This window comes from Schistocerca gregaria, chromosome X (genome assembly GCF_023897955.1).
Source record: "Schistocerca gregaria isolate iqSchGreg1 chromosome X, iqSchGreg1.2, whole genome shotgun sequence".
In the NCBI taxonomy this organism is placed as follows: Eukaryota; Metazoa; Arthropoda; class Insecta; order Orthoptera; family Acrididae; genus Schistocerca; species Schistocerca gregaria.
This window is the reverse complement of record NC_064931.1, coordinates 478,738,711-478,751,186: the sequence shown is the minus strand read 5'-3', so window position 1 is coordinate 478,751,186 and position 12,476 is coordinate 478,738,711.

Here is a 12,476-nt window from a genome sequence, read left to right as displayed (position 1 = left end):
GAACTTGTTTTCCTCTACAGTATGCTTCCGTATTTCCTGCCATTTCGGTGTTGTGCCACGGTCCACTCAGTCGTCTGATGTCCATCACTGCGGGCAAGAGGGCCGCACAGGAGGGCCCCGTCAACGACGCCAGGCACTGCACGTGTCTTCCGGCTTCTCCACCGCGCACCATCTCTCATCCCTCGGCCTGGATCTCCACACGCAACAGTTGTCATCTTAGTAGGTCATCATAAATGCTAAAATAGGCGTTATGATTGAATTCGCTTTGCTCGTTGAGGATTAAATCCGGATCTTTATTTTTGTGGGTGTATATTTCAATTTCTTCCAAAATGTTAAGATACCGTCCCTTATGGGCTCTATGCAGGATGTCTAATGTTCAACGTTCGTGACTGAGTGCTTTGTCGCAGCCATATGCGCCCCAAAAGCTGTTTTGGTTTGAGAGTAGGTGTGCTCCCTGAATCTGGTTTCAAAGTTCCTACCAGTCTGCGCTATATATTGTTTACAGCAGTCATTACATTCGATCTTATATACACCTGAATCCTGAAATTTATTCCTACTATTACATATTCTATGCCGGAGCTTCAATTTTAACGTGTTATTTGTTCGGAACCCTATTTTAACATCGGATTTACGAAAGCATCTTTCAATTTTATCTGTAATTCTTCCATTGTAAGTGAGAGCTACATATTTTTTCTTGTTGTTCCTCGTAACTGCTACTTGACTTCCTTTTATTTGTTCCATTTGCCTCTTCCTTATCTTCCTATAAATATTCATCACCTGCTTACACGTATATCCGTTCGCTACGGCCACTTGTTTTAAAACACTTCACTCCTTTTCTACTTCCTGTTGGCTTAGTGGCAATCTTAGTAGCCTGTATACCATCGAAGTAAAATATGCCCATTTGTACTGCGAGGGATGAGAGATGGTGCGCGGTGGAGAAGCCGGAAGACGCGTGCAGTGCCTGGCGTTGTTGACGGGGCCCTCCTGTGCGGCCCTCTTGCTCGCAGCGATGGACATCAGACGACTGAGTGGACCGCGGCACAACACCGAAATGTAGGGAAATACGGAAGCAGACCGTAGAGGAAAACAAGTTCACATCATCACCATAGATATATAAATCGCCCTATGTTTTTTAGATCGTATAAAAATGATAATTTTACTGTTTTTTTTTTATTAATGCTGACAAGTACAGATTTTAACCTTGACATCTACATATTTTAATTAAGTATTTTTAATTAATAAAAAGAAGATCTACTGAATATAGTATGTGCAAATGGAATGTAACAAATGTACCAGACGCCACCTGTCGGTAATAGTGTTATAATTAATATAAATGACGTGCACTCTGCCAACCAATTTTATGTGATGTAGCATGTGAAAATTGCTGGATTTGGACGGGTTACTCCTGTAACTGAAATAGCAGGTACGCTCTGGTACATTTGATGTTGATTAGATAGGATGAAAAAGATTTGCTTCCATGAAATAGTAAATTAGTATCATTATTTTTACAGATCTGAAGATGGTTCTGAATGAACCGAAACCGGTCATATGAATAAAAAATTTGCAATCAAGACTGTTTTTAAGTAACATTTCATAACCATGTTGACTAAGTCATGGTGTTGCACAGGGCTCTATTTTAGGTCCCCTTCTTTTTTTGGTATACATTAATGATTTCCCATCACATGTTAGGGATTCTGAACCTGTTCTGTTTGCAGATGACACCAGTCTATTGATTGAAGGAAATAAAGAAGGAAATCTCACTGCATCTGCAAAAAATATTACAAAAGGCTAATAGTTAATCCTCAAAACAACAATACATATGAATTTCCAAACAGATCGAAATAAAAATGCAGGACAACCCATAATATGTATAGATAACCAAATCATTAGGCTGTCAATGAAGCTAAGTTTCTTGGGATTCATATCCAGGAAACCTTTAAATGGAGCACTTGATACTACTGCAGAAACGGTTAGGGCTGCATACTTTGCTCATGTACATTCAGTACTGAAGTACGGCATAATTTTCTGGGGAAATGTACACCAGGCCATAACAGTTTTCAGGAAACAAAAAGCAATTGTGAGAATAATGAACCAAGTGAGCAGCAGAAAACCAAGGAAACCTTCCTTTAAAGATCTAAAGATCTTACCTCTTCCCTGCATTTATATACTGGAAGTAGTTATGCATGCCAAAAAAGTATACTGAGAAAAGAAAACCTTTTTTCCTCAAAACAAAAGTGTCCATGATTGCAGTACCAGGTTTATCATTGTAACACCACACTATATCAAAAAGGTGTACATCATACAGGAATAAAACAATACAACAGATTAACAAGACATATAAAATCTCTTCCTGAACTACAGAGCTTTAAAACGTCTGTAACAGCCTACCTTCTGAGAAACTGCTACTATTTCAATCTCACAGTATCTCATGCAAGAAAATATGTAATTTGTAACTTTAACTGTAGAAATAAGTTTAAAATATACAGTAATTTAAAAAAGTAATTATTAACTGTGTAGATCCATTTTGTTATAAAAATTTAGATACTGTATGTTTCATATTTGAAAAACCAACAGGTAAAAAGTTTCTGTCCAATATCCTGCATACAATTTATGTACTGAAAGACAGATTTATATGGACAAATAAATAAATAAAATGGTGTTTGCAGTGGAGGTGCACTCCACGCAGGGAGCTGTCATTGAGTTTCCTTTAGCGGAAAACCAGAGCATCACTGATATTCACGGGCAATTAAAAACATCTACCGAGACCTGGCAGTGAACAAAAGCATGATGAGTCATTGGGCGAGGCATCTGTCATCATTGCAACAAGGTCGCAAAAACCTATCTGATCTCTTACATGTCAGCCAGCTGCACACACCTGTGACTCCTACAATGTTTGAATGTGCAGACTCTTTCATTCAAGGTGATTGACATATCACAATCAATTATCAAAATATTCCAGGCTATTATACCATAGTTGAAGGGATTTCACTTTAAAACCTGACATTTCGTCCCCATCTGCAGAAGACGTTTTCAAAGGGGATTGTAGCTTTGTTGAATGTCCGATTAACACTCTGGTTTGCTACTGACTACAGCAAAATTCCACTTCCATGAGCTCCCATGCAGTGACATGACATCACATTTGTATACTTGAGTGCAATTGGCCATTGTCAACAGCCATCGTCTGCTGTTACTAACATCGATGGCAACCAGGCTGTGAAACAGACATTCAACAAAGCTATGATCCCCCTTGAAAATGCCCTCCACAGATGGGGACAAAACATTGAGTTTTAAAGTGAAATCTCTTCGAACATGACATAATAGCCCAGAATATTTTATTAATTGTGACAATACTGGCCATAAAAGTTTACATTTTACAATTAGGATCACAATCAAACACCTCCCTGCTCAACTGGATATCTCTGTTAGTAGTGCTCACAAAACTTCATTAGACTGTGATTCCTCCTCTACCCCCAGCCCAGATCTTGTGCCTTCTGAATTACATTTAGCTCAATGAAGGATGCACTCCCCAGGAATCAGTATGTGGATTATGAGGAGGTTATTGATGCAGTAAGATGTTGACCTTGATGTCGACTAGTAAAGTGGTATCATATGGGCATACAGGCCCTCCCAGTAAGGTGGCATAAGACCATCACATTACACAGAGATTATGTTGAAAAGCAGTGTTTTGTAGCCAAAAGAGTGAGTAATATAGTGTATTTTAATCCTGAATGAAACCGACCTGCTTTCAGAAAAAAGGTGTGTTACATTAGTCATTGAACACCCCTCATAGACTCTGCTGGACATTAAAACTCTACCATGAAGGCAGCATGGCATGTAATAAATGCCAAATTCACGACAAGTGTACCACATGCTTTGATATACAAATGATTAGTATTTCAGCACAATTGTACAGAGTAGACCGGGGTAATGCCATCTACATTGTGTATATAAGAAAGATTATGAAGCAGGTTTTTCATTCAGAAATCGAATTTGAATACTGGTTGTTTGTGGAGAATATTGTGTTATGACTTTTGTAACAAGGACAAATGCCTACCAGCATGTCAGAATTTGACTGCAACAGAGCCATGGCTTCCCATTAATTGAACATACAGTTATGGAAACAGCACCCTCCGAACATGGACAAACTAAAAAAGTCAAAAGATGCAGCAGTGTATGGCATCAAAAGAAAACTGTTTAACTGAAAACATTAGAAGCTACTTAATGCACTCATTATCTTTTTAGTTTTATAAGTTATCATCATTTCAAACTCTTCCTAATTAACCAGGGTTTTTTAAGAAAAAATCTTATCATTGAGTTATATTCTATGAACCAATAATATTTAGTTTTGCATTACAAGCTCTTACAATTAAAAATGATTATTATTTTGTAGACAATATTTAGTGCACTGTACATCCTGCTTTTAATAAATTGAAGGTAGCTTTTAGAAAGCAATAAATAAATAAATAAATAGTGTACATATCTCTTGGTGTTAGTAAAAATGTATGATACAGTGTACCTGTAAAATAGTCTTGGACAACTCCATTAATGTGGCTTCCATGATGGACTTTACCTATTCAAACTGTCCTTGACACTCTAATGTTTCTTAAGATAGACAACTTATATGTTCTACCTGACCATTTTGAACCTATAGAACAAATGGACGATGACTGTCTGCCTCCTGCTAGCGGCGGCAGTGCTCGCTCGAAGCCTGGCTCTTAGCGGCCTTAGAGATGACCCCTTCTTGCATCTTCTTTTTCTCATGATGGCACTTATTCACTGGAATATTCACAGCATTCGTTCCAACCGAGAGGACTTGAAATTGCTGCTCCACTCGCACCGTCCGCTCGTCGTAGCCCTCCAGGAAACGAAGCTACGCCCATGCGATCAAATTGCCTTGGCACACTACACCTCTGAGCGTTTTGACTTACCCCCTGTGGCAGGTATTCCGGCTCATGGAGGGGTTATGTTGCTGGTCCGGGATGATATCTACTATGATCCCATCACATTGCACACCAGCCTGCAGGCAGTTGCCGTCCGCATTACTCTCCCCAATTTTACATTTTCCATCTGTACCGTTTACACTCCATCGTCTTCTGCCTTTACCAGGGCAGACATGCTGCAAATTATTGCTCAGCTCCCTGCACCATTTTTGTTAACTGGAGACTTCAATGCTCACCATCCTCTTTGGGGCTCTCCAGCATCCTGTCCAAGGGGCCCCCGGTTAGCATACGTTTTCAACCAGCTCAATCTTGTCTCCCTCAATACTGGTGCCCCTACTTTCCTTTCAGACACCTCTCTTACCTATTCCCATTTAGACCTCTCTGTATGTACTACCCAACTTGCACGCCGGTTTGAATGGTATGCGCTTTCTGATACATATTCGAGCGACCACTTCCCGTGTGTTATCCATCTCCTGCATCATACCCCCTCTCCATGCTCAACTAGTTGGAACATCTCCAAAGCAGACTGGGGGCTCTTCACTTCCAGGGCGACCTTTCAGGATCAAACCTTCACAAGCTGCGATAGTCAGGCCGCACACCTCATGGAAGTCATTCTCACTGCTGCTGAATATTCCATCCCTCACACTACTTCTTCTCCACGCCGCGTACCGGTCCCCTGGTGGACCGCAGCATGTAGAGACGCCTTACGTGCTCGTCGACGTGCATTACGCACCTTTAAACGCCACCCTACAGTGGCGAATTGTATCAATTACAAACGATTACGTGCGCAGTGTCGTCGTATTTTTAAAGAAAGCAAGAAAGCCAGCTGGCCTGCTTTCACAAGCACCTTCAACAGTTTTACTCCTTCTTCTATTGTATGGGGTAGCCTGCGCCGGCTATCTGGCACTAAGGTCCACTCACCAGTTTCTGGCTTGACAGTCGCGAATGACGTCCTTGTGGCCCCTGAGGATGTCTCCAATGCCTTCGGCCGCTTTTTCGCAGAGGTTTCGAGCTCCACTCATTACCCCCCTGCCTTCCTCCCCCGAAAACAGGCAGAGGAGGCTCGGCCACCTAATTTCCACTCCTCGAATTGTGAAAACTACAATGCCCCATTCACCATGCGGGAACTCGAAAATGCACTTGCCCGGTCACGGTCCTCTGCTCTGGGGCCTGATTCTATTCATATTCAGATGCTGAAGAACCTTTCTCCTGTGGGTAAAGGTTTCCTTCTTCGTACTTACAATCGCATCTGGATTGAGGGACATGTTCCCGCATGCTGGCGCGAGTCTATTGTTGTACCGATTCCTAAGCAGGGGAAGGACAAGCACTTGCCTTCCAGTTATCGACCCATCTTGCTTACCAGCTGTGTCTGTAAGGTGATGGAGCGAATGGTTAACTCTCGGTTGGTTTGGCTGCTCGAATCTCGACGCCTACTTACCAATGTACAATGTGGATTTCGTAGGCGCCGCTCTGCTGTTGACCATCTGGTTACCCTGTCGACCTTCATTATGAATAACTTCTTGCGGAAGCGCCCGACCGTGGATGTGTTCTTTGATTTGGAGAAGGCTTATGACAGCTGTTGGAGGGCGGGCATTCTCCGCACCACGCATACATGGGGCTTTCGCGGTCGCCTCCCTCTTTTTATTCGTTCCTTTTTAATGGATCGACAGTTCAGGGTACGTGTGGGTTCTGTCCTGTCAGACACCTTTCGCCTGGAAAATGGGGTGCCACAGGCCTCCGTTTTGAGTGTCGCTCTCTTCGCCATAGCGATCAATCCAATAATGGATTGCCTCCCAGATGATGTATCAGGCTCCCTTTTCGTGGACGATTTTACCAGCTAATGCAGCCCGCAGCGTACATGTTTCCTGGAGCGCTCTCTTCAGGGTTCTCTTGACCGTCTTTACTCCTGGAGTGTCGCCAATGGCTTCTGTTTTTCTGCCGAGAAAACGGTCTGTATTAACTTCTGGCGCTACAAAGAGTTTCTCCCACCGTCCTTACGACTCGGCCCCGTTGCTCTCCCATTCGTGGAGACAACAAAATTTGTAGGTCTTACATTTGACAGGAAACTTAGTTGGTCTCCACATGTGTCATATTTGGCTGCCCGTTGTACCTGTTCTCTAAATGTCCTCCGTGTTCTCAGTGGCACGTCGTGAGGAGCGGATCGAACCGTCCTACTTTGCCTATATCGGTCAATCGTCCGCTCCAAGCTGGATTATGGGTGCTTTGTATACTCCTCTGCACAACCGTCCATCTTACGCCGCCTCAACTCCATACAACATTGGGGTTTACGGCTTGCGATCGGAGCGTTTTATACTAGTCCTGTCGAGAGACTTCATGCTGAAGCCGGTGAATTGCCACTCACCTACCGGCACGATATGCTGCTTTGTCGTTACGCCTGTCGGCTTCTGTCAATGCCCGACCACCCATCGTATCGTTCCTTTTTTGACGACTCTCTCGATCGTCAATACGGGTTGTATGTCTCTGCCCTGATACCCCCTGGAGTTCGCTTTCGTCGCCTCCTTCAACACCTCGATTTTTCACTCCCTGCAACCTTTAGAGTGGGCGAGAGCCACACGCCACCTTGGCTCCAGGCTCAGGTTCGCGTTCACTTTGACCACCGCTCGCTCCCAAAGGAGGTTACCCCCGGTTCAGTATACCACTCCCGTTTTGTCAAACTTCGTTCGAAGTTCATTAATATGACCTTCATTTATACAGATGGCTCTAAGACCAATGACGGGGTCGGGTGTTCTTTTATTGTCGGTGCACAAAGTTTCAAATACCGGCTACATGGCCATTGTTTGGTCTTCACAGCTGAGCTCTTTGCCCTCTACCAGGCTGTTCTTTACGTCTGCAGCCACTGACATTCTGCTTATGTCATCTGCTCCGATTCTCTGAGCGCCATCCAGAGCCTCAGTGATCCGTATCCGGTTCACCCTTTCGTGCACCAGATCCAACGCTCTCTTCAGCAGCTGGTGGACGACGGGTCTCCAGTTAGCTTTATGTGGGTTCCTGGCCATGTCGGTATCCCTGGGAACGAAGCTGCAGATGCCGCGGCCAAGGCTGCGGTCCTCCAGCCTCGGACGGCTTCTTGTTGTGTCCCTTCATCAGATTGTAGCACGATCATTTGTCGGCGCATTTTATCGCTGTGGCATGCCGATTGGGCTGCACTTTGGGACAACAAGCTTCAGGCCTTGAAACCTCTTCCCGTAGCTTGGACGTCCTTCTCGGCGGGAGGAGGTCGTTTTGGCCCGGCTACGAATTGGACACTGCCAGTTCAGCTATCGCCATCTGCTGACGGCAGCGCCGGCGCCGTTCTGTCCATGTGGGCAATTGCTGACGGTCCGCCACATTTTAACATCCTGTCCGGATTTTACTACGCTGCGTCTTGATCTTGGCCTGCCATGTACTCTGGATGCCATTTTAGCGGATGACCCAGGAGCTGCTGCTCGCGTTCTTCGTTTTATCAACTTGACACACCTGTCTAAGGACGTTTGATTATGCTGTGGTTTTTTAATGCTATGTCTGTTAATACGTCTTTTATAGTGTTGTCCCTTTTAGTTGCTGTTTTAACCTTGTGCCTCGCGGTACATTCCTAAATTAGTCGGGGCGCTAATGACCGTTGTAGTTGTGCGCCCTAAAACCACGACAATAAAAAAATCAAGTTGAAACTATCTGCAAGATTCAACAGCTGTTTGGGACTGAAGCAATGGATACAACACAAAGAAGTGGTACTCATCACTGAAGAGTGAATCATGGTCAGGTAGGCCTTCAACATCTGCAAATGACGTTGTTATTGATCACATAAGGACCCTAGTGATGCAAGATAGATTAATCATAATCAAAGAACTTGTAGATGAGGTTAAAATTAGTATTGCATCAATTCATTCATTTTAATGGAACGTTTGGACCTCAGGAGAATCCAAGCAAAATTTGTGCCAAAATTGCTAACAACAAAGCAGAAGCAACTTTGTACAGAGATCACATAGGACATACTGGACACTGTGCAGTAGTCCCAACTTTCTTAACACAGTGATAACTAGTGATGTGTCCTGGGTTTATGGTTATGATTCAGAAACAAAGTTCCAGTCATCACAATGGAAGCTTTCATCATCCCCAATATCCAAAAAAGTGAGGTATGTCTGCAGCAATGTGTAACTCATTCTGACCATCTTTTTTGACTTCAATTGTGCGGTCCATCACAAGTATGTCCCAGAAGGCACTAATGTGAATAAGGAGTACCACCAAGAGGTTCTACATTGCTTTCATGAACCAGTGAGCTGCAAATGGGCAGACTTTGGGCAATGGGAAGTAGACACCTGCACAATGATAATGCACTTATTCGTCATTCTCAAGTAATTGAGAGTTTTTGCGGTTTTCAGCCTCTCTATTCCCCTGACCTAGCATCAAGTGACTTCTGGATTTTCCCTAAACTGTAAGAGACTCTGAAAGGGGTCACATTTCAGGACAGGTAAGACGTTATGCACAATTCAACAGAGCAGCTGCACACCATACCAAGTGATGCTTCAAGCAATGGCAGCAGTGTTGGGAGAGGTGTCTTGAACCTGAAGGGAACTACTTTGGAGGTGGCTAGTGTTAAACACTTGTATCTGAATAAAGATTTATTTTATAAATAAAAGTTGGATAATTTTTGAACAGCCCTCATGTTACTTGATTTTAACCTTTCTTTTCATGTTTTTAATCCATCCAAACTCCACTGATCTAAATTAAAAACAGCTTTACAGGGTTTGCTTTTCATGATAAAAAGTGATGAAGTTATTTTTATTTATTTATGTCCTTGGACTATTCTGTACAATGGAGTAAAGTAGATCACTCATTCAAAATTATAAGCACTGAGGGGTCGACAGGCGCACACAAACAAAGACAAAAAAATTACACACACACACACACACACACACACACACACACACACACACTTGTGCCCCTAAATGATGATGCTGCCTGGCAGCACAGGGCCAGAATTGCAATTTGGAAGATAGGGTGGAGTAGGGATTGTTTGGGGTGGGGTGGGTAGAAGGGGGGGAGAGGTGGGAGGCAGGGAGGAGGGGAGCTAGCAGTTCAGGAGGAGGTGGTCAGCTAGCTATCTAGGAATGCTGGAGTGAGGGGTGGCAAGTGCAGAGGCTCAGAGGCTAGGTATATGATGCACAAGTGTCAGAGGTGGTGGCGGGTGGCATACGATAAAGGTGATGTGGGGACAAGAAATGGGAAGGGGGGATAAGACAGAGGAAGGGGAAACTGCTGGTTGGATTGTGTGGGGACAATGGGTTAACAGTGACTGAGGCCGGAAAGGTTACAGGTACAACAGATGTGTTGCAAAGATAGCTTCCATCTGGAGCCTTCAGAGAAACTAAGTACAAAAAGTGGAAAAGCATATAAGTGCCAAAAATTAAAAACACTGACTTTTATAGTGAAAAGGGCTGTATAAGCCAAGCATAATGAAATGAGAAAGGTTACAAGGGCCAGAAAAATTCCTACTAGTTTCAAGAGCAGTTCAAAGATAGCAGCACTGTGCAAGTGCCAGCGGGCCTGAGTTTGGAAAAGACGTAAGTGCCACCACCACCACCACCACAATGTATGTGCCTGAGCTACACAGTTACTTTAGTTGGTGACAGTATGTTGACACGGCAGTGATTTCGGTCGTTTCACGTGTGTTTTAGAATGTTCTTCAGTTGTGTGTTTAGTGTACTAACCAGAAAATAGGAAAAGCCTGTTAGGAAGAAGGTGACTGTTCGTAAGAGATGTGAAGAAAGAGAAAAGGGCCAACCGTACACTAACAGTCATGGGAACGATAAACCTGCAAAACCACCACCAGCAGAACAGGCAAGCTGCTACTGTAAGTAAAAGTGTAAAAACATAAGCAGTTAACAAAAACAGCTATTGTTTTTGTAGTTTTATAAAGTTGATGAAGAAAGCCAAGGAACATATTTGTTGAAACATATTTATATGTTACCTATTGGTTGCAGACGTCATGGGACATACGAAAGTAGGCAGAGTAGACGGACTTGTACTTTTGCTTATATCATCCCCAATGGTACAGGGAAAAATGTACAAGTGTGCAAAGTAAAGTTCAAAGAAATTTTTTCTATATCTGAAAGGAAATTGATTGATTTACAAACAAAAAAGGAATCAGGTTGCTTGGTTTTTGAAGACAAAAGACACCTGCATCAAATGCTCACAAGTTTAATTTACAGAAGATAATCAAAATCTTGTGAGATATCACAGAAACTCATTCGCCAGATATGAAAGTCACTACAGCCATAAAAAATCAAGTAATGAGTTTTTGTCACCTGATCTAAATAAACACCGAAAGTACGTGGCTTTTAAAAAACGAAATCCTGCAAGTGATGTTACATACAGTTTTTACACAAAAGTGTTCAAACAAGATTTTCCAAACCTAAAATTTAAAGCTCTGGCAGTTGATACCTGTAAAAAGTGAGGGAAACATTCCACGTGGGAAAAATATATCTAAAAACAAAGATGATGTGACTTACCAAATGAAACACACACAAACAAACACAAACATACACACAAAATTCAAGCTTTTGCAACCAATGGTTGCTTCATCAGGAAAGAGGGAAGGAGAGGGAAAGACAAAAGGATGTGGGTTGTAAGGGAGAGGGCAAGGAGTCATTCCAGTCCTGAGAGCGGAAAGTTTACCTTAGGGGGGAAAAAAGGACAGGTATACACTCTCTCTCTCTCTCTCTCTCTCTCTCTCTCTCTCTCTCTCTCTCTCTCTCTCTCACACACACACACACACACACACACACACAAACCCTTGACTTACATTCTTTTCACAAACAGTAAGGCACTTACAGCATTTTCCAGAAAACAAAAGGATGGTACTTACTTCTTTTACCATATAAGTTTTGTTTCCTTTATACATATCCATAAAAAACTGTTTTCATGTTTTGTAGAGGAATTTTGATATACACATTTTTTCATAAAATTAATATAATAATCCAATATTTAAGACACATTTATTTGAATACTGAAAATTTTCGTTTGTGGAACTTACATCCTATTCCATTTTTTGTACACAATTGGTGGGAGAGGGAAGGATCCAGATGATCCAGGTTGTGAAGCACCAATGAAATCAATCAGGTTGTGCTTATTTATTATTATTATTATTATTATCATCATCATCATCATCATCATCATCATCATCATCATCCAGTTTCCTTCACAACCACCTAATGCTTTCCTTCATTCATTTCCACACATGATTCCCCATATTCCTAGCACCACCTCAACCCAAATGGGCTTCTACTCTATCAGTCTGCGTCAGTCCAGGAAAGCATCCATTTCCCTAGCTGAAACACTATCCTACATACTAATTCTTAAGTGCTGCCTAAGCCATGGAATCCCATCCCAATAGCCTAACAGTAAAAATTCTTTTTTCTGGGTCCCATCCCCCAACCCACCCACCCCTCCCCTTTTACAATGATCTTTAACTTTTCAGATTCCTCCAGCCCCTATCCCTCACAATTCTGGTAGTGCAGAAACATATCTCCATGGCAC